Below are 18,689 nucleotides of genomic sequence, written 5' to 3'. Positions count from 1 at the left end.
CATGTCAACAGAATGAGAAATTAAAAATCAGAGTAACTTAACCAAACCTCAGGCTACATCCACCTTTCCCAAGAGGTAACCTAGTTTGGTAAAAGGAGCATAAACGTGGATGCCATACAATCTTGAGTTCAAATATTTGCTTCAAATATTTATTAAAATTTTTTTAACTTCTCAGAATCTCAGTTTTCTCATCTCTAAAACAGAGATACTAAATAACTATCTTACATGTGAGGAAAGTGCCTTGGACAATATTGTTCACTCCTGCTCTCCTCATCTCATATCTCTTCCCAACAGAATTTTTGAGGAGAAAAAAAGAGAACGTTTTCAAGAATTCTATCTCTAATAGAGAGAAAATGCATATCCAATTTGCTATTAGATAAGGATCATTCAAAATAACTGTCCAAAGCATTTTTAAGCACCAATTTCATCAAAAGACATGTATTCCAACAATAGCATATTGATTTTATTCTACATAGGCTCTCTGCAGATTCAAACATTTGCTGTAGTGTGGGACAGGATTTTTGGCATCACTTTAGTAAAATGTTGGGTTCTTAGTTTGCATAACTGTTGCGCCTGTAATGAGCAGATACAAAGCCTTGGCTCATTTCGCTGCCCTTCACTCCAGAGCAGTGGCCATTTTTTCTCGCTCCCATCTGCAGCCCAAGAAGACTAAATAAGACCCTTCCAAAGCCCAGAGATCTATGCTGTAAACTGAGAAAGAGTCCACAATAAAGAATTCACAAAAAATCCTCCGTCTTTCAGCATCACAATGATAAAATAGTGTTCGAATGTCATCATCATTAAAAAGTATTCGTGACTTCAGTTACTGCAGCTCTCCCTACATGAGATCAGCATAGAAATTGTGGTCAGCCTCTTAGACACTACCAGAAGTGGCTTTTGTATGAGCTCTTAATGGTGGTTACATATCTACTGTTTTCTTTTAAAATCAGCTACCCTATTGTTTGATATAGAAAAAAGTTAGATAAAATTGCTCATTTAGTGAAGCTCTGCTATGGGAAGATGTCCATCATCCTTTTACTTAAACAGCAACTGGTTAAATGACTTTTTCTTTGGTAGTGTTATTAGAAAGAGGTAGTGGGAATAGTTGTATGTTACAGCCATTATTGCATGCTACAAAAATACCCAAGGAGTATAACAATATTCCTAATAACATTGTCACATATATCACTTCGTCAAATTCTAATTCATTCTTTCTGAAAATATTTGTTTTGTAAACCATTTTAAACACTGCTGTAGATGCTGGAGGTAAAACATAAAATACAGGCTCTGCCCTCAAGGCAATGGCAGATGATTAAATAGTCCATTTTAGCATAATGTGGCAAATATTTCAATAGCAGTTAGGGCAAGGTGCTATGGGAACACCCAGAATGGATACTTAACCCAGCCTTGGAAGAGAAGGAGGTTAATTCCTTCCTAGTCATTCCTCAATGATGAAATGAAGAAGTCAATTCTATATTGAATTTAACTTTTAAGCCGGTAGAATGAGTGAGAAGCAGCTTTCTAGGCCGAAGGTACATTTTTTTCAGTTCTTCAAACTAGAGTAGCCCTCAAGACTAACAAGACCAGTTAATAGTGCATGGGCTTTGATTATCTGCCATGGGCTAACTATTATATTAAGTGCTGTATATGGATCATATCATGTATCTTTTTCACAGCAAACCTATTAGGTAATTCCTATTGCCCCTATTTACATATGAGGAAGACACGATTTAAATTTCCTAACTTGCTCCTCCAACATTACACAGCCTGAAACAGTGAGCCTGGGAGTCAAACTTGGCCTGTGCCTTGACCCATTTAGCTGTGTCCAAATACTGCTTCCAAATATCCATTTAGTCTGAGTAGGCTTTGTTTTTTGGAGATGCCATCTGAAGCTCTTTCATACCATGCTATTTTATTACTTTTGTTGAATTTTATCTTATTCAATTCAAAATAAAACAGAGGCGTCACTAAAGAAGACAAGTTACATAGTACTTTGTAATAGCTATATATATAAAATTTGACCAAAAATGAATAATTTTTCATTATTTTCAAGGACAGAGGAGAAACTGTCTTGTCATAACCCAGAGCCACAGGTAGAGCGCTGGGCTTTCTGAAGACTATGCTCAGCTGTCATTCATTCTGTCTTTCTCCCCTCCTCCCACCACCAGAAGCTATGGAAAAGGCACAGAATGGTGTGCTGTTGTCTTAACTCACCTGCGAGAGTCTATTTCAGGGGACATGCAGGTTTTTCTGAATATGATGAACACCAGAGATTCAGAGATGGGAGCAGACACTCAGGTCCATGGGACAAATGGAGGATAAATTGGGAGTAGTTTGATGGAATATTCTTATACCCCACACATGTGTCCCCACACATGTGTCTTCTCTTTGTAGCCCTGGTCATTCATTATGTGATAAGGTGCTATGTTTTCCAGCAAATTCAGTATGTGCAGCCTGGTGGGTAAGCGTCTAGGCTTTGAATTGGGATAAACTGGGGATTGATTCTTTGTTCTTCTATTACTCACTGTATGTCTGTGGAAAATGTATAAAACCTCTCTGAATTTTGTTTTTCCACCTGTAGAGTGAAGCTAAGAAGACTTACCCATAAGGTTCTCAAAGACATTAGATGAAAGCATTTGTATAAAGTGCTGAATACGGTACCTGGCACTTAGCAAGGACTGGGCAAATAGGAGTTATCATAATTATTAGGTTTACAATTCTAAACCTTTGGTGAAAAGTAACAATCCAAGGCATTTTTCAACAGCCAGTTTTAAAAATGAATAGCTTCATGCCTTCTCTGTAATATTTTTGTTCATATTGGTTGTTTTCAAATGGAAACGTTTTTGAGGTCTTTTCTTAGCTTCAGTTTTTGAATTGAACCCACTTTCCTACTATAGTCACAAAGGACTCTCAATGTTCGATGCTAATATCAGAATCTAAAATCAGAGTCTTACAAAATTTAGGGCTAAATGAGCTAAGGGCACAGAAAAGCTCGAAGTGGCTTGTGTAACCGAAGAACAGCTACTCCTCATTTGCCTCATTCAGGGGATGAATGCTCCTTCTCTTCCTCTTCATCCCCCACATCCTAAACAGATTTCCTGAAAGACCTTCTGGTTAAGTTCTCATCCCCTTGGCAAGGCAACTTGTCTGCTGAGCCAGTCAGCTGTCTCATTGAGATTCACTGCCAGGTGGACAGCTTTGATGGCAAGGAGGTGGCGTTCCGCCCAGTTAAGCAGCTTTCAAGCCTCAAGCCATAAAGATGAGCTCCTGGCCCTCCTTCCTCCAGGAGGATACTGCAGACATATTGCCTGCCCTTGGAAGGATGGCTTTCCTGTGGTGCAAATTATTGAGCTGTGCAGAGCACCTTACTTACTGCTCTCTCCTCAGAGCACTTGAGACACAGACCTTGTCCAGTTTCTTGTGTCAGCTTTTTTCCTGTGAAAGGTGCTGTTCAAGTAATTAGCTTGAGTTGGAAACAAGCAGTAAGTAAGTTAGGGGAATATGTGTTTTTTTTTTTTTTTTTTTGTTTTGTTTTGTTTTTTTTTTAGCTGAGGCTGATCTTTCTAGATACACCAGGGGAAGAAAATCCTATGCTGTAAGATGTGTACAAAATAAAAGAGCGCATGTTTCTGAATGAACCTTTCTTTTTTCAATAGTCCTTGCACACTTTTTCAGCTAAATAAACCAATAGCTATTACACCTTGAGCAATGATGGTGTTATCTAGCCCATTTTATAGATGTGAGTATTAAGAACAAAAGATGGTCAAAGACTTGAATGTGACATTTTAAAAATGAAACAGAATATGGCACATATTTTTATCAGAAAGGTAATATGTGTCCATTAAAAATACAAATGGGGGGAAACAAAAATCTCCTATTAAGACAGCAATCAGAGAGATTTGTCATGGAGGAAACCTGTTTAGGAAACTCACCAGTAAAGAATGGGCAGTTGGGATTTTGTGACGAGGACTTGCCGGGAGTGGGCTATGCTGTTGTTTTCACCGATTCACTGCCTCTCAGAAAGGGAGGCAGAGAGGAGCTGCCTCTCCCCTTATGCATGTGAGAGAGGTTGTCAAGGAAACTCTGGGTCTTGCTATGCTTATGCAGGAGTTTGGTGAGCAGAATGTGCCAATGTCCAACATCCACCTGGAAAATCTAAAGGCAGATATGAGTCATCCAGCTGTTTAGCTAGTGAAGCAAAAAAAAAAAAAAGAACTGTTGCCACACTGGAGTCAGCTGCATGCCTAGAGTGTGTCAAGCTGAAATGTGCATGAATATTTACTGTGGGACATCAGGGTAGAGGTGGAGGATTAAGCCAAATGTGAAACGTTTCAAATCCTGCCCAACAGGATACCCTAAAAAAGGGCTGGACAGGGGACTCAGATAGAGACAGTCCACATGGAAGGCCACAGGAAAAGAAAGGGGAGTACAGCTGGAGCAAAACGAATTGTCTGCATCACGGGATGTTCCATCACCTTTTGGTTCTGTAAAGAAACAAAACACACATGTACCCAACAATGAGTCAATCTGCCAAGGCCAGCAGTGAAGCCATCTTTTAAAAGCACCAGTTGAGTAAGAATGTTTCTGTCCTTCTTTGCCATCTCGCCTGTCCTCTGTGCTTTTTTCTACCCTTCTCGGGGTTAGCCAAATAGAGAAGAAAAGGTGGAAGTCAACAGTGGGTAAAGAGGAAAGAAAGTCTATATGCCACAACTCCCACTGTTGGTTGCAGGCAGTTTGATTATAGTTGCTCCTAGAGGGCCAGCTGAATGAGGAGTGGCGAATCCTTACGCTTAAGACTGGTGTTGGCTAATATATTAGGTGAGCTCTTTTTGAATAAACACTGTGTATTGCAACCAACATCACTGTAAGATTTTGTTCTAACAAAGTTGTCATAATATTTCAGGGGTAAGGAAAAATTCGAATAAATATTAGAAAGATAGTAAGAGATGTAAAAGAGAGTCATATAGTTTCTGTCATAGCTGCACAACTGCTGTAGTAGCTCAAAAAACAGCCATGACAATATGTAAATAATGGGTGTGGCTCTGCTCCCATAAAATTTGCGGGCTACCATGGCCCATGAGCTGTAGTTTTCCAACTCCTGTTCTGCATCATCATTTTTAATGGCTGCATAGAGTTCCATTCTGCAATTTTAACCAGATCCTATTTAATCATTACACCGCTGTTGGACATTTAAGTTGCTTCTAGTCTGCTACAAAACGTGATGCTTGGATGCGCATCTTTATACACAAAACTTGATGCCCATCTTATTTATTGTCTGTTCCTAAAGTGCAACTTCTGGGACAGTTCCCATTTTAAGGGCTTTTGAACAATACTGCCAAATTGCCCTCAAGAAAAGTTGTCACGGTTTTCATACTCACCAGTGGGGTGAGAGAGTGTCCATTTCCCTACAAGACAGACTACAAAGGGGAACGCTTTGCACACACATCACACAAATTTTAAAAGAAGGAAATGGAAGCTGGGCAGATTGTGTGCCTAAAGTGGTTTATGAGTTACAGTCTTGGTCCAGGAGATGGTGAGGCCCAACTGTCTCTATTACATGATGCTGCTTCTAAGAGACACAGTGAGAACAGATGATTATCCACTTCTGAAATCTCTGGCTACTGTCTGGCATCACGTTTTCTTGATTTTGTTTCCATGGGCTGCCGTGATTACAAGCAGAGTGAACTAGTGAACCAAACCGAGAGTGGGCACACACAGTAAATGATAACCCTATTCTAACCTTGTCGCACAGTGTGACCCTGGGCAAGACCCTGAACCTCAGCTGTGTGGCGGCTTCTCCTCAGAAAAATGTGACAGCACCCTCCGGGGAGAAAGCAGAAACTAAATGATTACACTCCTCCCTACAAATAACAGATGTTCGTGAAAAGAGTTTTCTGACCCCATCGCAAGGGAGGAAGGATACGAACTCTTTAAAGATAGATGGCTACTGCTTTATCTGAAAGAATGAAAGCAATGGAATTTTATTACCTTTATATCGTTTGGAGAGTTAACACTGTTCCTCAGTCTGGGCATTAACTGAAAAAACCTCTGCATCTTGTTCACCAGTTTATATCATGGTCCCATCATGGCCCTGTTTAAGCCCCAGGAAGACATGCACATGGGACATGTTTCAGAGCTGGCACAAGCATTGATACCCTAACCCCAGGATTCTCCAAACCATCTCCACTCATGTTTCTTGCCTTCCTTTGTTGTCCAACAGCTACTTGGCTCCCCACCCAGCTTCTAGCTCACCACTCTGACCCCTCTTATTCTAATATCCATTTCAGTGCAGCTTTATGGCTTGACTTCTCTTTCCAAATTTTGATAGTCTGTTTTAGGTCCCAACGCTGGAAGCTTGCACCCAGATCTAAGGACATTCCCCAGGAATATGCAGTGATTGCGTGTGTGATCAGATAATTACCTTCAAAGATGAAGCCACAACTCAGCAGCTATTGCCTTTAAAAAACTCTTTTAACATTTTTATAACATCTGGAATAAACCTAGGCAATTTCACCACACAGTAGCTTAACCACTACGCCATAGGCTCTCCATATAATTATATTCATTCTCCACAGTTTCACTGCCCTATTTATCTAAAACATGAATCAGAAAATCTCACTTTTCTGCCTAAAACCTTTCGGGGACTGTCTACTGTCCTCAGGATTAAGTTCCCTTGGCAGGGCTTAATGAGATATGTTGCTATCTGACCTTGACCTTGCCAGTCTTTTCACTTATCTGACTCATTCCCCTTTTTCCATTCTCAGCACCCTCCACTTCCAAAACACACTGCTCTCATATTCTAGATTTTAGCCAAGAATATTGAACCCAGGCTGTGCATCTGAATTGCCTGTGGAGTGTTTTAAATATATATGATGTTCAAGGGGGAGGGAGTATATAGGAGCTCTCTGTGCTAGCTGCTCTTTTTTTTTTTTCTGTAAACCTAAAACTATTTTAAAACTAAAGTGTACTAAATGTAGCCAGGTGCCATCATGAAGGTTTGAAGTGGGCTGGCGCTAGCTGGTGAGTCTGCTCCACAGGTAAGACCATTGCTTGGTCCATACTGATCACTCACCACTCCCTCTGGGACACAGGGCACTTCCAGGTTCCATTACGTAGCTCAGACTTTATTTCTGGGGAGGAACTATACAGCCATCATACATCACTCCATTGTGAAGTCCTCCCAACTTGCCAGACAGAACAGACCACTCTTCCCCGCTGTTCTGTATTTCTCTGGACACACCTCTACCATGAAATTGATCACAGAGTGAAATAGTGTTCTTTATGAACCTGTCTCTTCTCTTAGACTATACACCCTGTCAGGGAAGAAGCTCTGTTCTCCTCAAATTTGCATCCTCTACTGTCCAAGTTCAATGCCAGACATATTATGAACCTTGTACATGATTTATGAGTAAATAAATGGATGACTAATAGTTAATGTTTATTGAGCATTTACTATGTGTTGGCCCAGCTTTAAGAGTTTCACAAACACTCTGTAAGTCAACACTTCTAACAGGTTGAAATTGATATTTTTTATTTTCCATTTTATGCAACAGTCAGTAACTGGTTTGCTACATAGTTGGTTTCAAGTCAGAGTAGCCCAGATCCAGCAACCACTATATATTGTGGCCTTGCATACATTAAGGACCACCAAAATTCAGGATCTCTGATATTAAGGGATATTTTAATCCATTCCTAAATGTTTCTTCTATTTTGAACTTATAATACTGAACACTTTGACCCGTTGTCATGTCTGTATGAGAGATTGGTTTCACCAAATAATGCAATAAACATCAAACTAAAGTATACACATAAGCACAGAATAGCTCTGGAAACCAGACTGCTTAAGTTCAAATCTATTAATAACTGTGCAACCTTGAGCAAATTATTTAACCTCTCTTTGACTCAGTGCCTCTCCTTAAAGTAGGGATATCAGTAGTTCCTATTTTATTATTATAAAGAGTAAATAAATAAAGCAGTTACAACAGCACTTAGCATGTAGAAAGAGCTATGTAAAAGCTGTGTGTGTATTTTTTATATAACCAAATCTAACTTTAGCTGGTTTCAGCCATAAATCATCCAAATCATTGAGAAAGATGTCTTATAACCTTTACCCTTATGGGTTCTTGAGGTAATACAATTTGTATGAATCACATAGCATATGTATTGCATAATCTCTGATGACTCTTGACCATTTTCTTTGATTTAATTGAAAGTTCACAGCACAAATAATGTAACTTCCTGGTCTATCTCCTAGGAGTCACCTTTGTAGGTGTCATTTGGTCACAAACTTAAGATTGATGGTATGTTTATACAATTGCTATAATTTGTGTTTCTTTTGAAGTCAGCATTGGAACCAGCAGGAGACAGACCCTACCACAAAGGCAGCTGCAACCACAGTCTCTCCCAGGAGACAGACCAGGTTAGGATTATGCAGAATTTGATCAGCAAACTTTTTTTTTTTTTTTTTTTTGACAGAGTCTTGCTCTAGTGCCAGGCTGGAGTGCAGTGGCGCAATCTCGGCTCACTGCAACCTCCCTGTTCAAGTGATACTCCTGTCTCAGCCTCCTGAGCTGGGACTACAGGCATGTGCCACCATGCCCAGGTATTTTTCTTTTTTTGTATTTTTAGTAGAAACAGGGTTTTACCATGTTGGCCAGGATGGTCTCCATCTCTTGACCTCATGATCCTCCCACCTCAGCCTCCCAAAGTGCTGGGATTACAGGCGTGAGCCACTGAGCCTGGCCAATAAGCAAACTCTTAATATGTCACCTGAGCTCCTGCCAAATGCGCAGGACCATGCTTCCATGGCAAAAACTGGGAGACTAAAGGGGCCCCAAGAGACCAGTCAGGAAGCATGGTACTCTCTTTTAAGTGCCAAGATAAATGATTTAATGCAACAAACAAGGACAGAAAGTTGCCAGAGATCTCAGAAGGCCCATAAAATACTAGATGGCAGATGTTTATTGAACACTTATGTGGAACCCCAAGTTTACTTCAAACCCAGCTCCCTTTATACTAAACTCCGCTACCTGCCAATGCAATTTAAATAGCTAGACATTTTCAATAGGCACCTCATAGTCACATTCCTAGTAACATTTTGTTTGGCCTCTAGGGTGTTTCTTTAAAAAAATAGTTTCCAAACTTTAAAAATGGGGAGATGTCAAATAAAATCTATGTTTTTGGCTTTTCTGAAAAAAAAAAATCAGATCTGATCACCTTGGGATACAATTCTTCATGGCAACAATTGGCATTTGTTGGGTAGCAGCTATACCTTTACCTAGGGCAGGGGTATTCAAGTCTACTCTGGATCCCCCAACCCATCTTCTGTTCTGTAGATATTTGAGGTTGCATCCTCTTGGATTTCATGCAAAACCACTTATTGAATACTACGTACTCATTGATTGTTCAATTTATGTCTGAGGTCTTAAGAAAAGGCTTTACTGTTTTGTTGGGTTAAATGATAAATCAGTACCTGATAAGAGAGGTTCGGCTCTTTAACAGTACAATAGCAGTTTTATGAAACCATAATATATATGCACGTACCTTTGTCCTTACTCTGTGAACAAAGACACAACTCAATAGAGAAGAGAAAGAAAATGCTTTGGGGTCAGCCAAAGTGGAGGCAAAGTGAATGCTGGCGCTTCCTCTTTGAGCAGTATAACTAACTCTCTCTGAAGACTCTCTCAAAGTTTCTGTTTTCTACAGTGAGGATAATTAAATCGGCCTCACAGGGACATTGCAAGGTTTAAAGCAATACTTTTGTGTTTTGCTCATGTTGTAGCTTCAGCTTGAAACTTTCTGCGCAGTCCACCCTTTGTCAAGCTGACAAACTTCTCTTGTCGACCAAGACCAAGACACAAATGCCATTTATTCTCCAGTCTTCCAGCCCTTGCTGCCCATGCCATATCCTCTAGCACCCTGCCCCAGAGAAAAATTAATGCCTGTGCTTCTGATTTCTGTACTTAGTATCTCTGTAGCAGCATGTTCTATTATATGTAAACTTGTATGCAAATCTTTCCTTCCACAACAGGAAGCATTCTTTGTGTTCCTAGAATATGATACAGTACCTGTTTTATATGTGTTTAGATAATAGTGACCCATTAATATGTGGATACATGCCTTTATTTTTTCTTACTGTTTGACTCATGATCTTAAGACGACTACTAATAGTAATGATGATGTTTTATTAACTCAATTGCCTAGAATAGATGCATACACACTTGCACTTTTCCAAGCTGTCTGTTAAAAATATATGAAATGAGCTTATGTAGAAGGAATTTTCTACTCAAGCAGTTTTATTAGGATGGAAAAAAAGTTTCAGTAATAAATGCTATGGGCGTGTTTAACCTCCATATGGCCAGAAGAAGCTGATCTGAATAATTCAGGGGAAATATGATAAACCCTCTTTTTCTCCCAGGATTCATATGTAATTTTAACCCAAAGTCTTTTCAAATTTCAGACTTTTATCAAAATCTAGGTGATAAGGTTCCTGAGGGCAAGGCTGTTTTCTTTATTAATTTATGTAATCTTTGGAACAAGATCTGCCACATTAGAGAAATTCAACAAATATTTACTGAATCAACATATGAATATGTCAAGGATGCACTGGAATATCAAGCACTTGGTAGGAAGTAACATTAACATCACACTACTTGCCAGTCAATGTGATAGTCACTTTCCCTTTTTTTTTCTTTTTAGAGAGACAGCTTCTCATCCTGTCACCCAGGCTAGACTGCAATGGTGCCATCATAGCTCATTGTAACTTCAAACTCCTGGGCTCAAACCATTCTCCTGCCTCAGCTTCCTGAGTAGCTAGAACTACAGGTATGCTGCCACCATATCTGGCTTATTATTATTATTATTATTATTTTTTTTTTTGAGACTGAGTCTCGCTCTGTCGCCCAGGCTGGAGTGCAGTGGCACGATCTCGGCACTGCCCCTCGAATTCAAGCAACTCTTGTGCTCAGTCTCCCGAATAGCTCAGACTATAGGCGTGTGTCACCATGCCCAGCTAATTTTTTGTATGTTTAATAGAGACAAGGTTTCACCATGTTGGCCAGGCTGCTCTCAAACTCCTGACCTCAAGTGATTCACCTACGTCGGCCTCCCAAAGTACTAGGATTACAGGAGTGAGCCACCACGCCTGGCCATGTCTGGCTAATTTTGTTAAATGTTTGTAGAGATAAAGTCTCCCTATCTTGTCCAGGCTGGTCTTGAACTCCTGGCCTCAAGAGATCCTTCTACCTCAGCCTCCTAAAGCACTGGGATTACAGGCATGAGTCAGCACACTTGGCCACTTTCTGTACATAATCTCATTTATTTTTATAACTCTTCTCTGAGATTGGTACCATTATTATTGTACCATTTTACAGTTATGTCCTCTTGACTCCAAAGTCTTTGCTCTCTCCCACCACCCATGCCTATTCTTGAGGTCTGCATCTCCTAAGAAAGGGCAGACACGCAGAGCATGTCCTCCTAGAGCATTGAAGGCAAAGGAAGGTCATGGATAATTTTTCTCTCCCTGTGGACCCTGCCTCCAATCATGAAGTTGTCAGTGGGCACAGCGATATTCCCAAGTGGAGGAGCTGCTGTTGAACTTTTAGATTAATGAACAGGCTTTTTTTTTTCTTCTAGTCCTGATCTGGCTCCCTGGCAAGCAGAACACAATTATGTCTTAACCTTTAAAGCCTTTAAGTCATGACATGCCTTGCATGGTTGTGTATATGGTTTTACCTTATTAATTTAATTTTTATTTATTTAAATGGCCCTCATGAGAGTAAGTCGTCTTTGAAAGGGGATGGTTAATAGGGCTTCCTTTCACTCTGTCTACAGGAATCTCAATAAGAGGATTGATGGCCAATCTGATGGAACAGTACTTCCCTGTAGGCCATTATTTGCAACTGCTAGAGTAACCAAAACAAAAACTTGCCAACAATGTTATATAAAAACAGAATCTGGTGGCACAGAAGATCGTGTATAGGTCTAGAGGAAAATTGATCCACAGGGCATGAAATAGAAAATCTATCATGGTACTCCCCTGCCAACTCTCCTTCCTTAATACTGTCTTTGGAATGGATACTTTGGACCAGGTAAAAATTGAGCATTTAATCATCTTTACTGGCTTTAGCTAATTCAGAGCAAGCTTTTGTTTGCTCAAATTATAGATGCATTAAATCTAAAACCTGTGTCCTTTTCTTGAATTATAAGTTTAAGTTTCAAGTCTGGGCCTTTCTTTTATTCTTTCTTTTCTTTCTCCTTTCGCCCACCCTCCTTCCCTTCCTCCCTTCCTTCGTTTTTGTGAGACAGTGTCACTCTGTCACCCAGGCTGGAGTGCAGTGGTGTGATCTCAGCTCACTGCAACCTCCACCTCCCAGATTCAAGTGATTATCGTGCCTCCCGAGTAGCTGGAACTACAGGCACCCACCACCATGCCCGGCTATTGATTCCCATTTGATTTCACAAATGAGAATCAATGTAAACCAGATTGCAGAGATTTGGATTCAACTCTTGGCTATTTATTATTCTGCATAGCGTCTGTACTAGAATCCTAGCATCAAAGTATGATTTCATGGTAATAGTCTGTTGCTGGATCATATAAATTCCACTGGGACAAAACAAAGGCATTTTCTGCCTTTATATCTTTTAACGTTGTATCTAAATTATTTGAAGCTACTTTGAGTGAGTTGAATATGTAATCTCTCAATGTAAAGAATGTCAAAAAAATCATTGTTGGTGTTAAGACTGCATAACAAATCACCCCAAATATTAGTGACATTAAAAAATAACCATTTTAGTAAGAAATTCTGCATGTCAGGAATTCAGGGCACTGCAGGGATGGTTTGCCTCTACTTCTTAATATCTGGGGACTCAACTGGGAGAGATTTAAATGCCTTGGGGACTTCCACAGCTGGGCCTGGAGGATTTGCTTCGAGATGACTTCTTTAGGCTCTTGTTAGGTTGGTACAAAAGTAATTGTGGTTTTGGACTGTGAATTTTAAATCATTATAACTAGGCTGAAACACATCTTTATTGGTCAAAATAGGAACCATTACAATTAACATATTTTTGTCGATGAGAAATAAGTTTGTTTATTCCTGTAGCATAAAAATCTGTGCTTCTGCATTCGACGAACTACTGGAAAGCATTTTCTGCATCCTGCTGGTTGTGGAAGCATTTTCCCTGGAAAAAGTTGTCGAGATGCTTGAAGAAGTGGTAGTCAGTTGGTAAGAGGTCACGTGAATATGGCAGATGAGGCAAAACTTTGTAGCGCAATTTGTTCAACTTTTGAAGCTTTGGTTGTGAAATGTGTGGTCCGGCTTGTCGAGAAGAATTGGGCCTTTTCTACTGACCAATCCCAGCTCCAGGCATTGCAGTTTTTGGTGCATCTCATCGATTTGTTGATCATACTTCTCAGACATAATGTTTTCACCGGGATTCAGAAAGCTGTAGTGGATCAGACCAGCAGCAGGCCACCCACCAGTGACCATGACCTTTCTTTGGTGCAAGTTTGATTTGGGGAAGTGCTTTGGGGCTTCTTCTCAGTTCAGCCACTGACCTGGTCATCACTGGTTGTCATATAAAATCCACTTTTCATTGCACATCACAATCCGATGGAGAAATGGTTCATTGTTGTTGTATAGAGTAAGAATAAGATGACACTTCAAAATGACGATTTTTTTTTTTTTACTTTTGCTCAGCTCACGAGGCACCCACTTACCAAAATTTTTTCATCTTTCCAATTTGCTTTAAATGCCTAATGACCATAGAGTGGTTGACACTGAGTTCTTCGGCAACTTCTCGAGTAGTTGTAAGTGGATTCACTCTCAATTGATTATTATCAGCTTCCGGTGGCCGGCTGCTGTGCTCCTCATCTTCAAGGTTCTCATCTCCTTTGTGAAACTTCTTGAACCGCCACTGTACTGTACGTTCGTTAGCAGTTCCTGGGTCAAATGCATTGTTGATGTTACGAGTTGTCTCTGCTGCTTTATGACCCATTTTGAACTTGAATAAGAAAATCACTCAAATTTGCTTTTTGTCTCACACCATTTCTATAGTCTAAAATAAATACAAAATTAGCAGTAATAATTCATTGGCAAAAAACAGAAAGCAAGAAATGTGCATTAATGTGATGTATAACATAACCACATTTGTTTCAGAATGTATTCCAATATCAAATGGCAAATTTCAAAAATGCAAAAACCACAATTACGTTTTCACCAACCTAATATTTGACACCTCAGTGGATGTGGCTGCAAGGCTGAGCTCAGCTGAGACTATAGGTCCAAGTGTCTATAGGTACCCTCTCCAACATGGTGGCTCAAGGAATACTTCCCCCATGACAACCAAGTATTCCAGTAAAGCAAGGTGGAAGCTGCAAACCAAGTGGCCTTTGCATAGTGTCACCTCAGAAGTTGCAGTGTCACTTCCACCATCCTTTATTGGTGGAATTGGTTGCAAGTCTACCAGGAAGAAGGAAAGGAAAGATAGACTGCACTTTTCAATGGGAGGAGAGTTAAAAGGATTTGCATCTGTTTTAGAAACCACCATACTCATGTAAACTCTGATGTACATTTTTTGGACATTTTATTTTTATGCACTAGATTACTGTGTGAAAAAAATATTGTCTGAACTTTTCTGAAATAAACTTTTCTGAAGTAAAACAAGCATTTTTGGAGACATTTTATAGGTATTTTGTAGCTAATTATCTTCTGTAGCTATAATACGTAAGGGAGTAACTTTTAATTAGGTTGTCTTAGATGACACACTAGGAAAGTCACATGTGATAAAACTAGACATTTAATAGGTAGTTTATTGAGACTTTTTTAGTGGCCATGATGGATGTTTGGCTATAATTTGACATTTATCCAGAGCATTTTAATGTATTTACACTTTAATGTTAGCAGTTTCATTTCTAGAGGAAAATTTAAAAGTAGTCAAGGAGTTAAATCAAGATTTACTTACAAATATGTTAATCAAGGAATTATTTGTATAGTACTATAAAATTGAAGGTAATCTAAATATACCACAAAAGACTTTGAAATATTATGGTATATTTATTTCACAGAGCACTACAAAAACTCATGCTCTGAAGGATATTTAGTGACAGGAGAAAATATTCATAATATGCTTGTTAGTGCTAAAAGGACTAGAAAATGGTATATGAAATAATATAAATTGTATAAAATATCTGACTGTATTGTATATATAAAACTAAAATATTAACCCAAAATATTGGCAGTGATGATCTGTTAGGTTTGAAAATGTGCATAAGTTTATTGTTTTTGTTGTGCTTTTCTAACGGTGTATTTTAAAACTTTTCTAAAATGATTACATATTTTTTATATTTATAAAATGAATAAATCTTGCATTACTTTGTAAAATATGTAAATTTACATTTTTAGACCTTTTGAATTTTATACCAAGAGGGTATATTCCCTCTTAAAAAATAGAAGAGAGAAGAAAAAGAAAGAAAAGGAAAAGTCAAAGGAGAAATGGGGCAGCAAAATATAAATACAAAGAAGGAATTATTTGCATGACACAGAAAAACAGCCTAAACACTGTCTTCAACTAGTTGTCTCACTGAAGTTCTCTTTGAAGGGCCTAGAAGATCTCATCTCTACCTTTTAAAATCCAGTTTGCTTTAATTTTTTCATTTGTGCCTGCTTGTTGTGGGTTGAAATGTGTCCCCCTCAAAAAACATATTTTGAATTCCTAACCCCCCAGCATCTCAGAATATGATCTTATTTGCAAATAGGGTTTTAACAGAGGTAATCAAGTTAAAATTATGTCATTAGGGTGGCTCTAACTCACTCAATATGACTGATGTCCTTATACAAGGAAAATCTGAACAGGGGGATAGAGAGAGAGGAAAGATGATGTGAAGAGACACAAAAGAAGGAAGAAGACATCTACAAGTCAAGGAACACCTGAAGTTGTGAGAGGCAAAGAGAAGAAGAGAGAAAGAGAAAGAGAGACCTGGAACAGATCCTCCCTAATATCTTCAGGGAGCATGGTTTTGTCAACATCTTGATTTTGGACTTCTGGCCTTTAGAACTGGAATACAATCAAGTTCTGTTCTAAGCCATCCAGTTTGTAGTACTTCGTTATAGCAGCTCTAGGAAACACACACACTAATATATCCTACTCTTTCTATCTTCCCCCGAAAAAGATTTTTTTTAAATTGACATTCCTCTATTAAAAGATGAAGAAGAAAAAAAGAGGAGGAGAAGAAAAAGTACAGTTGATAAGGCTACATGAAACACAACATAATAAAACAAAAATACGTATAAAGAAAGTTAAAGAGAAATAGGATAAGATAGAAAGAGGGAAGTTAGGGAAGATTTGGTGAGTTCAGGGCATTAAAAAACTTGCCAAATTAGGAGAAGCCTCATTGCTTTCCCAACTGAGACAAAGGTCTTCCCCATACAAAAGATACATTAGGATATCATCAACAATGTCCTCATCAGTATTCATTCAGGAACAAATTGATAGATAAGTGGGAGTTTATCTGTCAATACAGGCTTACCACATCTTGCAAAAGCATAACTACCCTGGAGGAATCCAGAGGAGTAAGGAGTATGTAGACATAATACATCTGAGTTGTCACAAAGGAGGAAGGTGAGGGAGGAAGGGGAGGAGTAATCAATACATTTAGACCCCAAACATAGCTCTAACAGTCTAGGGTAATCCAGATCCATTTCTTTCCCCGACTCACTTTTTTAAAACAAAACAAAACACAACAAAAAAAAAGTAGCTCCATGCCCATTAAATGTAAATCTCACCTTTCAAGGCTCCAAGTAATTCCATAGTTTTTCTCAATTAGCACAGTGAAAGCCCAAACTGGTTTTGTTTTGTTTTCTTTTTTTAGACAAGGTCTGGCTCTGTCGCCTAGGCTGGAGTACAGTGGTATTATCTCAGTTCACTGCAACCTCTGCCTCCCGAGTTCAAGTGATTCTCATGCCTCAGCCTCCCAAGTAGCTGGAACTACAGGCATCCACCACCACATCTGGCTAATTTTTGTGTTTTTAGTAGAGATGGGGTTTTGCCACGTTGGTCAGGCTGGTCTAGAACTCTTGACCTCAAGTGATCCACCCACCTCGACCTCCCAAAGTGCTGGGATTACAGGTGTGAGCCACCACACCCAACCAGAATACTTCCACTAATTTATTTTTGTCCTGATAACACATTATCATTCTTTTAATGGGTAAAGCATTTCACTGTATAGCTGTATCATAATTTATTTAATCATTTGCTGTGTTGTTGGGTATCTACGCTGTTTCCCACTTTCCAGTATTGGATAAATTCCTTAGAAGTGGACTTTATGACTCAAAGGGCAAACATGCTTTATGTTATCTGGTACATATTATCAAATAGCCATCTAGAAAATCTAAACAATTGGGAGCTTGTTTTTAAGTTTAGAAATCAGGAAAAGTATTAACAATATTGTAGTCATGACCTATTGCTTATGGTATAGAACAAGGGTTGGCAAACTCTTTCAGCAAAGGGCCACATTGTAAGTATTTTCAGCTTCGTAGGCCATACAGTCTCTGTTGCATCTCTGCCACTGTAGTACAAGAACAGCCATGGACAATATGTAAATGAACTGGCCTGGCTGGGTTCCAATAAAATCTTATTTATGGATCCTGAAATTGAATTTCAAGTAATCGTCACATGTTATAAAATATTATTCTTCTTTTGATTTTTTTTTTCAGCCATTAAAAAAAAAAAAGGCCCAGACTATGGTTCACAGGCCACACGAAAACAAGTTCAGGCTATATTTGACCTACAGGCTGTGGTTTGCCAATTCTTGGTGTAGAATTTACTACTTTGATAAACAATTTTGCAGCATACTAAAAAATCCCTCCTTGATGAGAAACTTGAACTTTCCTGCAGGTTCTTCTTGGCTCTTTAATATTCACATGATATTAAGACTTCCTTGGACACCACCAATTGTTAGAACAGTCAATGGGTAAATTAATGTCCCTGCACATTAATTGCTGTCCATGTTAATTCAAATCACCGTTGAGCATATTTCCTAAGGATATAAAGATTATCCATTCCTATGGTTTCTCTTAAAGCTGTCCAAGGATTAAGACAGACCATTAGAGCCATGTTCAGAATCATACTGTATTGATTACTCTTCCCCTTCCTCCCTCACCCTCATCCTTTGTGACAACTCAGACATATACATGACACACTCCTTACTCCTCCAAATTCCTCCAGAGTAGTTATGCAAGATGTGGTAAGTCTATATGGAGAGAGAAAGATACTCTTACTTATCTATCAATTTTTTCCTGAATGAATACCAATGAGGACATTGTTGATGGTATCCCAGTGTATCCTTTGTATGAGGAAGACCTTTGTCTCTGTTGGGAAAACAATTAGGCTTCTCTTAATGTTAGCATCTTTGTTATGCCCTAAAGTCACCAAGTCTTTCTTACCTGTTTTTATTTTCTCTTTAATTAGCTTTCTTTATACATGTTTTAATCTATTTGGTTATGCTGTATTTTATGTAGTTTTATAAGCTGTATCTTCTCCTTTATCTCCATCTTTTAATAGAGGAATTTTAATTTTAAAAAAATAAGAATGAGGGGGTGACAGGCAGGGATGTAGAAGATCAGGATTTGCCCCAGGGGGTGGGGTGGGGATGGTCCTAATGCCCCACAGTAGTGTCTTTCAGCTTCTCATAG

The 18,689-nt window shown here is 39.0% G+C and overlaps 1 pseudogene; it reads right to left on the bottom strand.

The window, feature by feature from the left end:
• Nucleotides 1–13,026: 13,026 nt before the first annotated feature.
• On the bottom strand, nt 13,027–16,806 carry LOC126937299 (histone-lysine N-methyltransferase SETMAR-like; annotated as a pseudogene).
• Nucleotides 16,807–18,689: the final 1,883 nt, after the last annotated feature.

Source organism: Macaca thibetana, chromosome 15, assembly GCF_024542745.1.
Source record: "Macaca thibetana thibetana isolate TM-01 chromosome 15, ASM2454274v1, whole genome shotgun sequence".
NCBI classification, from domain to species: domain Eukaryota; kingdom Metazoa; phylum Chordata; class Mammalia; order Primates; family Cercopithecidae; genus Macaca; species Macaca thibetana.
The sequence above is the reverse complement of the archived record's forward strand: the minus strand, read 5'-3'. Positions and strand labels throughout refer to the sequence as shown.